Below are 16,053 nucleotides of genomic sequence, written 5' to 3'. Positions count from 1 at the left end.
CAGAGTTCCAAGTCTGGGGGTCCCTGGCCCTGGCTTCCAAGGGCTGTGGAAAGCTCTGGTTTTAGAGTCAGCAAGGCCTGAGTTTGAATTCTGAGTTCCTCCCCTTCCTAAATTGTGTGACCCTGGGCAAGTGAATCCACCTCTCTGAGCCTCAGTTTGCTCATCTGTAACATGGGGAGGATGGAGATAGATCCCACTGTTACAAAGGCACACAGAGATAAAGCAAGTTAAGAGCTTAGCTCGCAGCCTGGCCTAAAGCAGGCCCAAGATAAATGGCAATGGGTTTTCTTATTGTAGCTGACCTTGAACTTTAAGGCAACCTGCGGGAATAAAAACAGCAACAACAACAACAATAATAATAGTGGCACATTTTACTGACTACTTGCTGGTGCCAGCCTCTTTCCTAAGTGCTCAGCATTCAGTATTATTTCATTTAATGTTCTTGATACCTCTAAGAGAGACTTATTATCTCCATGTCACTAGCAAAGAAAGAAACCGAAGCCCAGAGAAGTGAAGCAATTTACTCAAAATCACACAGCTGAAGAGTGACAGACTAGAGCAAGCCACTTTGCCTCTCTGAGCCACACTTTCCTCATCTGTACGATGGGAATAATAATAGTATCTCTTACAGTTGCTGTGCAGATTTAATGAGCTGATACAGAGTTTCTCTAGGAAGACAAGTTTTGGTTTGCATGGAGCCATATTTGAGAATCACTGAACTGCGTGGCAAGTAATCCACTCCCTTTTCAATTCTCAGTAGTTTAAGGACTGGGGCTCAGTTGGTGCTAATACACGTTTCTGCCTCTCAACACTTAATCCCTTTGTCTGATTAAAAAAAAAAAAAAGTCCTTAAGCAGGCAACAGTATCCAGCCAGGATAGAACGGCATTGTTTACATTATGTCTAAATAAACTTGCCTTATTGCTGGTGATATCCACATCTCATTCATGGCAGAGAAATAAATTGATTTAAGCTTTATAATTCTGGGGGTGGTTACATAAATCAATACGTGTGAAGAAACTGTGTACGCGCGCACACACACACAGAGGAATGAATAGAGCAGGTGTTGAAATCTGAGTAAGATCTGCAGATTACATCAATGTAAATGTCCTGATTTTGCAACTGTATATCTATATAAAACGTACCATTGGAGAAAACTGAATAAAGGGTACAGGAGATCTCTCTGTGCAATGTTTCCGACTTCTTGTGAGTGTATAATTACTCCAAAATAAAGAGTTGCGTTTCTTTTTAAGTAGCTGGTTTAGGTTTTTAACTGGTGGCTGAATGGATCAACAGAATGGGGTATATCAATACAATGGAATATGATACTGCCTTATAAAGGAAGGAAATCCTGATGGTGGCTACAACTGAATGAACTTTGAGGACAGTGTGCTCCATGAAATAGACCAGACACAAAACAACAAACACTGTCTGATTCCACTCCCAGGGGGTCCCTAGGTCGGCAGAGACAGAGTAGATGGTGGGAGCTGGGGGTGGGGCAGGGGCTGGGGAGTCAGTGTTTCATGGGGACAGAGTCTCATTTGGGAAGATGGGAAAGCTGGAGATGGATGGTGGGGACGGCTATACCATTATGTGAATGTCCTTTATGCCACAGCTTGGCCATTCAAACCATTTAAAAATGGTTAAGGTGGTCAATTTCATGTTATGTATATTTTACCACAGTTTTCAAAAGTAAATGGTTTAGGTTTCTAAAGGGGGTTTGGCTGATAAAATAGAAATAAATAAGAGTTCAGGCAGAAGGTGGATAATGTGAAAATCTTGAGGGTGGTCTGTGAAAGTCAGAAATTTGGGGGCTACTGAGGTGTGCGCTCGGGGCTCAGCCCAGAGCCTAATAAGGCTGCTGTTAGAACTTCTACGTTCACCCCCTGCAGGGTGCCCAGAGAGCTGCCTTCGAGACCCTCTGGGAAGATGGGGAAAATGCCAGGTCTGGAGATGAGATAAGTTCCCAGAGCCTGAATTCAAAGTGCTGCCTGAGTGCCTCTCTACTCCCCCAGAGCAGCTGGAAGCCCACCGTGTAGCCATAGCCCTGGCCCCCAGATCCCCTCCCCAGGGGGGACCAGGAGAGCAAACGGACACGAACTCCACTTCTCCCAGCCCAGCCGAACGCAGGGAGCCTGAGTCCCCACAGGGGTGGAGCACACGGCCTCCGAGGTCCCTCCCTGCTCAAACCCAGGGCAGGTACAACTGCTGGGATCTGGCTGTCAGGGACCTCAGTGAAGGGCTCAGCAGCAGGAAGCAAGGTGGTGACAGGTGCCCACATCCAGCCCAGCCTGGAGAGTCTGGGACATCATCCTGCACAGAGCCGGCTAGGAAAACAGGACGCCAGACCAGCGGCCAGACCAGCGTGTGACTTCTCTCTCTGCTACGGAGAGAGAAGGAGGCCAGGGAGCGTGTGCAAAGGGCCAGAGCCTGGGAGGAGGGGTGTATGAGTTCCAGGGGCTGCTTGCAAATTAGGACAGTGGCTTAAAACAAGAGACATATATTATCCTACAGTTCTAGAGATCTGGAGTTTGAAATGAGTCTTCTGGGGATAAAATCGAGGTGTCCACTGGGCTGGGTCTTCCTGGAGGCTCTAGGGGAGAAACCATTCCTTGCCTTTTCCAGCTTCTAGAAGCTTCCTGCATTCTTGGCTCGGGGCCCCTTCCTGTATTTCAACGCATGCTGCCCCCCTGTGGACTCCATCCTCATACCTCCCTCTCCCTGATTGTGACCCTCTTCCCAGGACCCCGGGATGACACAGGGGCCACCAGGACAAGCCTGCAAAGTCTCTCTGCAGGTAACACATTCCCAAGTTTCAGTAACAAGGATGTGGGTATTTGGGGGGAAACGTTAATCTAGTCACCACAGGGGGAAGGAGGGGGGTCTGGGGGTGGCGGCGTTGGGGGCAGGAACAGGGATGAAATAAACTCGGGCTGAGACGGACATGCAGATAGAATCGGGGATGAGGACGGATATGGGGCTGGGAATGGACAGGGAAATGGGGTGAAGATGGGTTTGGGAAGGGGCTGGAGACGGGGTTGGGGTTGGGACAGGGGTCAGGAGCCGGACTGAAGGCGGGGTTTATGGCAGAGGTGGAGATCGGGGAGCTGGGGATGGGGGGCCAGTGTGGGCACGCGGGTGGGGGTGGACTCTGTCTCTGGTGGACAAGGGCATCCCACCTGGGGTCAGTACCCAGGAGGAGCTCCCAGGGGCTTGTACAGGGGAGGCAGACACCAATGGGTGTGGCCAGGAAGCGGTCAATGTGCCCTGACCCTTCTACCACTCCCGAAACCCGGGCAAAGATCCCACATGCTCTTCTTGGGGGGCGGGGTGGGGTGGGGGTTCTTTCCACTGTTCTTCTCCCTGCCTTCAATGCCCTCCCCAGGTTTGAACCTGGGGTCTGTCCTTGGTCTCTGCCCACTGCCAGGGTGGGCATCCCAGCCCCGCCATCCTGCTCAGTTGCAAGGCTACTGTTAATTCCTCTCACCTCCGCCACGAGCCTCAATGGGAAAGGGACTGATTTTCGTCTTTATCTGTGTTTTCATGAGCACCAAATAATAGGTGCTCATCATAGAAAGCACAAGTCGCAAAGAGAAAATGAACCTCCCTGATCATCTTACAGTCTGGACGTTGTATGTGCTGTAAATTTGAGATATTTTCAGTTTAAAAAATCATTTATATAACTTGGGTATATTGTATGTGTGTTACCTAATTTTTTCACCTAAAATGTCATTAATATCCTTCCACATTTCAAAGCATACAGAAAAACACATATAACATAAAACTTACCATCTTAATCATTTTTATCTGCTTTTAAAGTTTTATTTATTTATTTATAGAGAGTGGGGAAGGGGCAGAGAGAGAAAGGGAGAGAGAATCCCAAGCAGGCTCCACGCTGTCAGGGTGGAGCCGAGGCACGGCTTGAACCCACGAACTGTGAGATCATGACCTGAACCGAAATCAAGAGTCCGACGTTCAACCAACCAAGCCACCCAGGCACCTCATTTTTGTCTTTTTAAATGTTTTTATTTATTTATTTTGAGAGAGAGCATGCACTTGAGTGGGTGAGGGGCAGAGAGAGAGGGTGAGAGCGAAAATCCCAAGCAGGCTCCGCACTGTCAGCTCAGAGCCTGATGTGGGACTGGAACCCACGAACCGTGAGATCATGACCTGAGCCGAAATCAAGAGTCTGACACTTAACTGACTGGGCCACCCAGGCGCCCCACCATCTGAACCATTTTTAAGTGTACAGCTCAGGGGCATCAAGCACACTCACATTGTTGTGCTACCACCCTCACCATCCATCTCTAGAACTTTCCATATTCCCAAACTGAGACTCTGTTCCCAAGAAATTCTGACTCCCCACCCCTCCCCCATCCTCAGCTCCCACCATCGACTCTGCCTCTGTGGATGTCACTCCTCTAGGGACCTTCTCTGAGTTCCAGTCTGAGTCTGAAGGCCAAGGAACCAGAACACCATGTCCAAGGGCAGGAAAAGTCTCTCTCTCAGGCAGAAAGCAAAGTCCCCTTCCTTCACTCTTTTCTTCTATTGGGGCCTCCAAGGCTGGGATGATGCCCATCAAACTGGTGAAGGCATCCTCCTTACGGAGCCCACTGATTCAAATGCTAATGTCTTCTAGAAACACTCACAGACATGCCCCAAAGTGTTTTACCAGCTACCTGGACGTCTGTCAAATTGACACATAAAATGAATCATCACAATGGGTGCTTCCCCATCATTTTCTCATTTTCTTTCTTTTTTCCTTTTGAAAAATGTTTATTGGGGCGCCTGGGTGGCTCAGTCAATTAAGCGTCCGACTTCGACTCAGGTCATGATCTCGCGTTCGTGGGTTTGAGCCCCGTGTCGGGCTCTGTGCTGACAGCCAGCTCAGAGCCTGGAGCCTGTTTCGGATTCTGTGTCTCCCTCTCTCTCTGACCCTCCCCTGCTCATGCTGTCTCTCTCTCTCAGAAATTTAAAAGAAAAATGTTTATTTTTTTTATGTTTTATTTATCTCTGAGAGAGAGAGAGAGAGAGAGAGATGATCTCCCCCAGAGTCACACACAAGGAAGGGACACATGGGAACCTCTTTACGGTCTTAAATAGTGTTGGGTCCTATTGTGAGAAAGTCAGCCTCTTGATTTCTCTTTCTGGCTGTTTTTGGTCAGTGAGAAAACCTCCATTGGGCACTACCTTCAGAGCCTCTCTATCAATTCCTGGTCTCCCCTCCTGGGCTAGAATTTCACCTTTTGGTTTCTCTGTGCTGATCTTTAGACAGCTTTCTTGAGGTGTAATTGACATACAATAAACTTCACATGTTTAAAGTATATCATTCAATACATCTTGACATATGCACACACCTTTGAAACCACCACCAAAATCCAGGTAATAAACCAACCTATATTATTGCTTTCTATTTATCTGTGTGTTTACCTTGCTTTCTGTTTACTGGTTTCTAGTTTATCTACTTTTCTAGCTCTCCATTTAGGGTAGCACTGTAAAACTGTCTTTGGGAATAAATGTGTATATTAACAGTTTTGAAAAATGAGTTTGTTTGAAAACAATGTTTAAGTAAATAATGGCTACAGATACAATTGGACAAAGTTTAAAATGCGAAAATTCCCAGGGTTGTGAAGGAGGTGATTGAGCGATTAGTGAAATTTGCATAGGAGGGACTGTATATTGAAATAGTATTGTATCAGAGTAAGATTTTTGAAATTGATAAGTGAGTTGTGGTTATGTAAGAGAGTGTCCTAGTGTTCAGGAGATACGTCCTTCAAAATTTAGGGGTGGGTGAAGTGATACGATGTTCACAACTTGCCCTGAAATAGCAAAAATGGGGGGGGAGGGGTTGAGAGAGGGCAGGTGGAAGGGAGAGAATATGGCAAAATGTAAGTGATTGGGGCATTTGGGTAAAAGGTACATGGATCACTGTATTCTTGCAATTTTTCTGTTGCAACAGAAATATTTCAAAAGTAAAGGGGAAAAAAAGATATGTTGGATGCTTCCCATCCTCTCATCCCTGACTGGTGGAAACTTGAGATGGTCAACCATTTTGGAAAATGATTTGATATTGTCTAGTGTGTTATTGAGCAAGAGAGGTCAATTGCTAGAGTAAGATAACACATCAAATCTCAATGTCTTAAGAGTTATTTCTCACCTAGACAAAGTCCATTGAGTGTGTGTTTCTGCCCTGGGAAGCTATCTGTCTGTCAGGTGGCCCAGGCTCCTTCCATCTCGTGAAGTTTCCACCCCCACCATGTGGCTTCCATCCCTAGCACGAAGTTTTCAGGATGGCCCCAGTAGGAAAAAAGAGCCTGTGGAAGACACATTGGATTCTAAACCCCCTCTGTCCAGGAAGAGGCCCCTCACCTTATCATATCTCCTATTGGCCAAAATGAGTCCGTGTGACCTCAACCAGATGCAAGGGGAGCTGGGAAATGTAGTCTCTGGCAATGCAGTGGCTCCTCTGTTAAGACTCTACCCTACAGAAAGGGAGCCTGAATCTTTGTGACAGAGGAGGCTGCCTCTGCCACATTCAACAAAGCCACAAATGAACATTTCCTGTAATTGGGAATTTCCCTCCTGGATTTACATTCTTCGGAGAAACTCTTGCACACGGACTCAGGAGTCACGCACAAGATTATTCAGAGCTGCTTGAAACCCTGGAATTACCCTGAATACTCATGAATGGCAGACTCGATAGATAAACGATGGTATTTTCATTCGGTGGAATGCACATAAATGAACAGCAGGGACAAATGCTGGACAAAAAAAAATGTCACAAAACAGTACATCTATTTATAGAATGACAAAAAATCGGGCTGCATTAAATAAATAATATTTTGGGTAGAGGCTGCTAGCCTCACACACATGTATGAATGTATCTGTTGTTAAAATATTGCAATATCGGTTGGCGCCTACCTGCTGCTTCAAGCCTCCCTCATTGCAGTGGATCCCTGACCACCCTGACTTTGTATCTACGACCCTACGGACTTCTTCACAACGCAGCAGCTAATGGGTCAAGGTCCAGTAGCTATTTTTAATATCGCCTTAGGTTTAGGGAGACATGTGTATGTGATTTTTTTAAATGCCTTAAAAAGACAAAAGCAAAGGAATGGTGAATACCAAATCCAGAAGGGCGGAGATGATGTACCTAGTGAGAGTCCCATGGGGGTTTTCAGTGGGGTCAGTGTGTTGTTTCACATAGTGTTGGAAGTCCTAGCATCAGCCATCAGACAACAAAAGGAAATAAAAGGCATCAGAACTGGCAAAGAAGAAGTCAAACTCTCACTTTTTGCAGACAACATGATACTCTACATAGAAAACCCGACAGACTCCACCAGAAGCCTACTAGAACTGATCCACGAATTCAGCAAAGTCACAGGGTACAAAATCAATGTACAGAAATCAGTTGGTTTTTATACACCAATAATGAAGCAACAGAAAGAGAAATCAAGGAACTGATCCCATTCACAGTTGCACAAAAAAACCATAAAATACCTAGGAATAAACCTAACCAAAGATATAGGAGATCTGTGTGATGAAAACTATAGAAAACTTACAAAGGAAATTGGAAAAGACATAAAGAAATGGAAAAACATTCCATGCTCATGGGATGGAAGAATAAATATTGTTCAAATGTCATTACTACCCAAAGCAATCTACACATTCAATGCAATCCCAATCAAAATTGTACCAGCATTCTTCTCAAAACTAGAACAAACTATCTTAAAATTTGTATGGAGCCACAAAAGACCCCAAATAGCCAAAGTAATATTGAAGAAGAAAACCAAAACGGGAGGCATCACCATCCCAGACTTTAGCTTCTACCTCATTGGGGTCAGTGCACCTCCTCCATGTTTACTTCCCAATAGTCCAGGGCGACAAAGGGAAGATATCATTAAACCCCATTAGAAGCCATCCTCAGGGCCGTGTGAACTGCTTCTACTTCAACCACATCCCCAAGTGGCCTCAAAGTTTCAAGAAATCCATCACTATCACCATTGCCTTCTAATGTGGCTTAACTCCGTTACTTATTTGCAGAAGCATTGTCAGATAAAATGCAGGACATCCAGTTAAATTTGAATTTCAGATAAGATAAACCGTGAATAATTTTTAGCATAAGTGTGTCCTAAATATTGCGTGGGATTGACTGAATCGCTGAAAAAGTCTCCTCGTGTATCTGAAATTCAAATTTAAATGGGCCTCCTGTATTTTTATTTGGTCAGTCAGACAACTCCATTCTGGAAGCTTTTCCTTAACCAAACCCCTACCCTATACTTCCCTCCAAGAAGAGAGTTTCACAAAATGTATCATTCACCGCCTCCACTTCTGAGATCCAATAGCCCTCGATGGTTATTCGGAAGCTAACCGTTTGCTTTACTCCAGACTATATTGCCAACTGGGATTTCTGCCAGATTTTAAGGTTCAAAGGGTTTATGCTTGCAAATCTAGCCCTGAAATTCAACGTCTCTCTCCAACATCACAGCCAAGATCACTGTGGTCCAAAGAGAGACCTGTGCCTTCCCTTTTAAAAGGAGGGAGGAGAGCCCCCCATCAAAGGCTAAGTTAGGGACTGAATTGTGTCTCTCCCCCACCCCACAGAAAAGGTATGTTGACGTTGCAACTCCCCAGGACTTCGGAATGCGACCTTATTTGGAGACGAGGTCTTTACAGAGGTGATGAAGTTAGGATGAAGTCATTAGGATGGGTCATAATCCATATGGCATCCTTAGAGAAAGAGGAAGTTTGGACAGAAACACACAGAGGGGGAAGAGACCATGAAAGGACACAGGGAACATGCCATGTGGGGACAGGATGGGTCTACAAGCCAAGCAAGACCACAGATAGCCGAAAAACCACCAGCAGCCGGGACATGCAAGGAAGAAAGCTCCCCTCCAGGTTCCAGAGGGAGCACAGCCCTGCTTACACTCTGATCGCAGCCTTCCAGCCTCCAGAACTGTGAGACCATACAGTTCTGTTGTGTGAGCCCCCAGGTCTGTGGCGCCTTGGCAGCTCCAGCAAACTCATGAAGACTTTGGTTTTCCATCTTGAAACTGAGTTGGTGGGTTGAGATAGTGCTGGTCAGAGCACAGAGCAGGACAAGATGTTGCCTGAGTCACCCTCGTTTGCTCAGGGCTTTTCCAGGTTTGACAGTGAAGGTCCCATGTGTTGAGAAAAGTCCCAGGTAAGCTGGGAGAGTTGCTGATCCTGGTGCCCAAAATGATTTGATGATTTGAGGACACAGCCTCAAATAACCTTGATCACAATCGCCTTTGTGAGATAAAAGTTATTCTTTTTTTTCAATTGTTTGATTCTTCTGCTTATGTTCAGGAGAAAGGCTCAGTTTGGTGATACATGTCTTTCAGCACCTCACTGACGCTAGCTAATTTCCCTTAAACACAACAACAACAAAAATAAAACCATAAGATTCAAAGACTGGGGCAGGGGAAACATTATAGCAGTTCCTCAGAAAGCTAAAAATAGAATTCCTCCATGATGCAGATCAATTTCGCTCCTAGGTACTTGTCCAAAAGAACTGAAAGCAGGGTCTCAAAGACATTTGCACACCCGTGTTCACAGCAGCATGATTCACAATACCCAAAAGACGGGAACAACCCCAGTGTCCATCAACAGATGAATAAACGAAATATGGTGGGGATGGCTGCACAATGATGTCAATGTACTTAATGCCACAGACTGTACACTTAAGAATGGCTGGGGCACCTGGGTGGCTCAGTCGGTTGAACGTCCAACTTCAGCTCAGGTCATGATCTTGCCATTCACGAGTTCGAGCCCCACATCGGGCTCTGTGCTGACAGCTTCAGATTCTGTGTCTCCCTCTTTCTTTGCCCTCCCCCACTCACCCTAGTACTCTCTCTCTCAAAAACAAATAAACATTTATTTTTTTAATGTTTTTAAAAAAATTTTTAGGGGCGCCTGGGTGGCTCAGTCAGTTAAGTGTCTGACTTCGGCTCAGGTCATGATCTTGCCATTCACGAGTTCGAGCCCCACATCGGGCTCTGTGCTGACAGCTTCAGATTCTGTGTCTCCCTCTCTGACCCTCCCCTGCTCACACTGTCTCTATCTCTCTCTCAAAAATAAATTAAAAAGATTTTTAAAAATTTAAAAAAAAATTTTTAAATGGCTAAAATGAGGGGCGCATGGGTGGCTCAGTGGGTTAAGCATCCGAATTCAGTTCAGGTCATGGTCTCCTGCTCAGTGAGTTGGAGCCCCACATCAGGCTCTGTGCTGATGGCTCACAACTCAGAGCCTGGGACTGTTTCAGATTCTGTCTCTGTCTCTCAGCCCTTCCCTCCTCCCCACCTCTCTCGCTAATATAAAAAATAAATATTAAAAAATTTTAAATGGTTAGGGGTGCCTGGGTGGCTCAGTCGGTTAAGCATCCGACTTCGGCTCAGGTCATGATCTCACGGTTTGTGGGTTCAAGCCCCACATCGGGCTCTGCGCTGACAGTAGCTCAGAGCCTGGAGCCTGTTTCAGATTCTGTATCTCCCTCTCTCTCTGACCCTCCCTGCTCTCTCTCTCTCTCTCTCTCTCAGAAATAAATAAAACATTTTTTAAAAAGTTAAAAAAAAATTTTAAATGGTTAAAGTCGTAACTTTCATGTTATATATGTTTTACTGCAAGTTGATAAAAGAGGAAGTGATAAACTGTGTCAAAAGCTGCTAACAGGACTAACAACACGAGAAAATGATGGTTGAATTTGTTGTAACGTTAGGTCCTTGGTTTCAGATCTTTCTTCTTTTTAAAAAAGTTTTTAAGGGGTGCCTGAGGGGCTCAGTTGGTTGAGCGTCTGACTTCGGCTCAGGTCATGATCTCACAATTCATGGGTTCGAGCCCCGTGTCAGGCTCTGTGCTGACAGCTCAGAGCCTGGAGCTTCTTCAGATTCTGTGTCTCCCTCTCTCTCTGACCCTCCCCTGCTCACGCTGTCTCTCTCTCTCCTAGAAATAAATAAAAATATTTTTTAAAAAAATTAAAAAAACTTATTTAAAAAGTTTTAAAATGTTTTTATTATTTATTTTTGAGAGACAGACAGACAGACAGAGTATGAGCAGGAGAGGGGCAGAGAGAGAGGGAGACACAGAATCCAAAGCAGGCTTCAGGGTCTGAGCTGTCAGCACAGAGCCTCATGTGGGGCTCGAAGACACAAACTGCAGAATCATGACCTGAGCCAAACTCGGATGCTTAACGGGCTGAGCCACTCAGGCACCCCGATCTTTATTCTTTTTTAATATAGGCATTTACAGCTATAAATTTCCCTCTAAGCACTGCTTTAGTTGCATCCCATATGTTTTAATGTTGCGTCTTTGTTTCCATTCATCTCAAAGCATTTTATATTTTCCTTTGTGTGACCTTGACAGCTGGTATCTCAGTGGACTCATGAGGGGAAAGCCCAATTAGAGTGGATTCAAGAGACAATGAAAAGAGAAGGAGTAGAAACAAAGAGGAGATCCAACTCTTAAAGGCTTTTTTTTCTCTGTAAAGGAGAATAAAGAAATGGGTAATAACTGGAGTACAATGTGGGATCATGCGTCTACCTCTTTAAAGATGGGAGCTATTACTACATGTTTATAGGCTAATGAGAATAATCAAGAAGAGAGGAAACATCTGATTTAGTAAGAGAAAGTAGACACCGAATAAGAGTGATGACCTTGGGTGGAATGGAATCCCATATGTAGGCAGGGGGAGTTGGCCTTGGCTGCGAGCCTGGGAATCATCGTAACAAGAAAGAAGACAACGTTGGCAGCCTAAGTGCTGTGGAAGTCCCCTTCTGTGGCTTTGTTTTTGCAGAAGATAGGAGGCAAGGTCAAGAATTGAGTCAGGAGGAAGGGAAAGACTTGAGGGGAGAAGGAAAGGTGAGATGTTAGCATCTGAAAGAGTGGATAAGTGAACAGACCAGGGCACGTAGTAGGACTGCTGGGCAGCAAATTGGTGGTCAAAAATCTCAAGGGAGACCAGTTGGCATGGCTGTGTATGAGGCTTTCAGGTGCAGGTGAGGAGTATGTGCAGGGCTGGCTTTAATCAGGCCAAGTCTGACCACATAAATGTGACAAAGGAAGAGGCAGGTGAGGGAGTTGAGGACATATGTCAAGAAATGATTGTAATGGAAGACCATGGCTCTAAACTGAGTGACAAGGAGGGAAGGGTCCGTGGATTATAGATTCTGGCATAGTTAAAGGATTGTTAGGATAGGAATACCAAATCCAGTGAGCTAGAAAGTAAAGAAGTGTGGGATGGTGGATAGGGTGTTTGAGAACATGGAATGTGATGTTTTTAGAAGTGACAAGGTCTAAAATAAGACCATGAAAGTTGGGGCCTGAGGTAGAGTGAAGGACAAGGTCACAGGGAGAGAACAGTGGAAGGAATTGGAAGTCGCACACCCAGAAGGATCATTAAGGCCAGTGGTTCTCAACCAAAAACTCTTCTGCCTTCCATGGACACTTGGCCATGCCTGGAGACATTTTTGGTTGTCACAACTTGACGGTGGTGTTGGGGAGTGGTTCTACCAGCATCAAGTGGGTGGAGGCCAGAGATGCTACTCAACTCCTACCATGCACAGTACAGACCCTAAGACCAAGAATGGTATGGCCCCAAATGTCAATAGTTCTGAGACTGGGAACCCAGGTCCATGTGGATATTGAAGTCACTAAGAATTATGCCCACAGAAAAGTTTTCAAGAAAGGAAAATAAGCCAGGTCATAAAACAGTGAAGGGATGAAACAGTATGACCTGAGGCTGATAGATAAAGCAGGGAAGAATAGGTAACTGAGAGTATTGTTTGATGACCTGAGATTCAAAGCTGTAGTTTTAGAGAAGAGTTAGAAGCCATGATGGAACAAAGGCATCTACCTCACCCCAAGGGGCAAAGAGTATGAGGAGCTGGGAGAGAAAATAGCCATGACCTAAAGGCTCATGGTCCTGGAGAAAGAGCCAAACTTCTACTGGGGGGAGAAGTTAAAAAGAACGTTCTGTCAAGAGGTTGAGAATATAGAGAATTTTGCTTAGGAAGGATTGTGATTTCCCGAGGGCCCAATTGAATCATTTCAAGATTTGAGGAGAACCATTAAAAAAATGAAAAGGTATGGATGCCCGGGTGGCTCAGTCAAGTAACTGCCCGACTCTTACTCTCAGCTCAGGTCTTGATCTCAAGGTTGTGAGTTTCAGCCCCATGTTGGGATATGCACTGGGCATGAAGCCTACTTTGAAAAAAAGAAAGAAAACAAAACACATGCCATTAACTGGAAGAAGATATTTGGAATACTTATATCTCACAAAGGGTGTATTGCCAGAATGCATAAAGAACTTTTACAACTTAATAATAAGTAGACAAAATGATAAAGGGTTCAGAACAGAGACTTCACAAAAGAAGATAGAGATGGCCAAAAGGCACAGGAAAAGACGCCTAAAATCATTATTCACCAGGGAAGTGAGCATTAAAACCACAGCAATACATACCATTACACACCCATTGGAAGACCTAAAATTTTAAAACAACAACCTGTCCATGCAAAGCCATGTTGAGGGTGTGGAGCAAATGGAACTCTCACACATTGCTGGTGGGTGTGTAAAATCGTGGAACCACTTTGGAAAATGATTGGCAGTTTTCTCAAAAGTTAAATCCTTATATGATCCAGCCATTCCACTTGAGTGTTTACCCAAGAGAAATAAAAGTGTATGCTTACACAAAGCCTTGCACACAAATATTCAGTGAAACTTTATTTGTAACAGCCTCAAACTGGAAACAACCCAAACGTTCATCAACTGGCAAATGGATAAACTCTAGTGCATCCATACAATGGAGTATCACTTGGTGATGAATGGGAATGAATCCATGCGTATATACAATAGCACAGTGAATTTCAAAACATGATGCTGAATGAAAGAAGCCAGTCACCAAAGACTATATACTATATGAGTCCGTTTATATGAAATTCTAGTTAAGGAAAACCTAACCTAGAGTGACAGAAAATTGGACCGATGATTGTGGATGAGATGGAAAGGGGGGTTCATTGCCAAGGGACCCAAGAGATATTTTGGAGGTCATGGAAATGTTCTCTGTCTTGACTGTGGTAGTCATTACACAGTTTTATCAAAACTCATGAAACTGTGCACTTAAAATGGATATATTTTATTATACAAACATTATACTTCAATAGAGTTGACTTTAAAACAAGATGGACAGGGAAGGAGAGGGGAGAAAAACAGAAGTGTACAGAACTGTGGTGTTTGGATTATGGAGTCCACGTTATCTAATTACCTCCTTGTGTTTCCCCTTAGATTTTACATCAAGGGAATAAAAATAGGGGCGCCTGGGTGGCTTAGTCGGTTAAGCGTCCGACTTTCGCTTAGGTCATGATCTCGCAGTTCGTGGGTTCGAGCCCCGCGTCGGGCTATGTGCTGATTGCCAGCTCAGAGCCTGGAGCCTATTTCAGAGTCTGTGACTCCCTCTCTCTCTGACCCTCCCCTGCTCACGCTGTCTCTCTCTCTCCTAGAAATAAATTAAAAAAATATTTAAAAAAAAAAATGGTGGTATCTTGGATGGTCCAGGCTATACTGACTGAGAAGGGACATGAAGGAACTTTCTAGATCTTGGACATGGTAACAGTTACACAGATGTACATCATGTAAAAAACAATTCATTGAGCTATACAGTTAAGATGTATGCACTTACTGAACACATGTTATGCTCCAATAATTTTTAAAAATTACACCATGGGGCTCTTTTCATGTCAACAAAAATGCACAATATCATTTTTATTACTGACACTCCATTTAAAATGACCCTCCCCCACTAAAATCACTCTCCAAAGCATTTGATGTTTCTGAAACTGATGGCAAATCTCAACAGCCTATGCCCCTGCCAGACTTCTCTTTTACTTGATCCATTATCTTCCTTGGACCTGTGGCTGTCCCCCCCACCACCACCACCACAGGTCCCCTCCTACTTCTCTGACTGGCCAGCCCTCCTTGGTCTTCTTTCACTTCAACCCATTCTTGGGGCAGGGGAGGGGAGGGAAGATCTCACCTGCTCCATACTCCCTGGGTGCCAGAATTACAGAATCATCAGTTTCCTGGAAATCTCCATGTGGATATTCAGGGGCTGCACAAACTTTCCAGATCCTAACCCAATGGCTCTCAAATGGGGACACTGGGCAATGTCCAGGGACATTCCTGGTTGGCATTATTGGGGGACACTACTGGCATCTAGTGGATAGAGACTAGAGATGCTAGTGGACTACTACGCTACATTGCACAGGATGACCCCACACCACACAGAACTACCAAACCCAAATGTCAATAGTGCATAGTAGAGAAACCCTGCCCTAAACGAGCTCATTATCCTCCCCCAAAGCTATGTCTCCATCTCAGTAAAAGGCACTTTCATGCACCCAACAGCTCTAGCCAGAAACGTGTGAACCTTATTTACCCATAAAAATGAATTCAGTCATTCAAATTCAATCCATTCCTGAATTAGTTAGGTAATAACTAGCTGCTGCAATGAACAAACCTTAGAATGTTTAATGACTCAGATTTATTGCTCACTCAACCAAATCCCAAAGGAGTGTTCCTAACTGGCAGGTGGCTCCCTTCCTGGGCTCCTTCAGTGGTTCAAACCTCTTTACCAGGCCACTGCATTCAGCTGCAAGAGCCAGTGGGAGAATAAGAGTGAAGAAGTCCAGCCGCTTCCACAGCTCCCTGGCGTAGAAGTGTCACATCATTTCCCTGCAGGGTCCATTAATGTGAACTCATCATATGGCCCCTCAGATGCAAGGGACACTGGGAAATGTAGTCTCAGGGTAGAAGGGTATGGTAACCACCCTCCAAGACGGCCTTCAATGATGCTCACCTATTGGTATTATCCCCTTGCCGTGTCCTCTGCTCTATACTGAACCATGTGTGACCATTAGAATACCTCAAAAGTGACAATGTGCGAATGGCTAGGTAGGTTGGATAAGATATTATAGCTTCCGCTTTGCTCTCTTGGATCATTTGCGCCAGGGGGAAGCCAGTCACCATATTGTGAGGACA

This window comes from Crocuta crocuta, unplaced genomic scaffold (genome assembly GCF_008692635.1).
Source record: "Crocuta crocuta isolate KB4526 unplaced genomic scaffold, BGI_CrCroc_1.0 scaffold110, whole genome shotgun sequence".
Classification (NCBI taxonomy): domain Eukaryota; kingdom Metazoa; phylum Chordata; class Mammalia; order Carnivora; family Hyaenidae; genus Crocuta; species Crocuta crocuta.
This window is presented reverse-complemented; position numbering follows the sequence as displayed.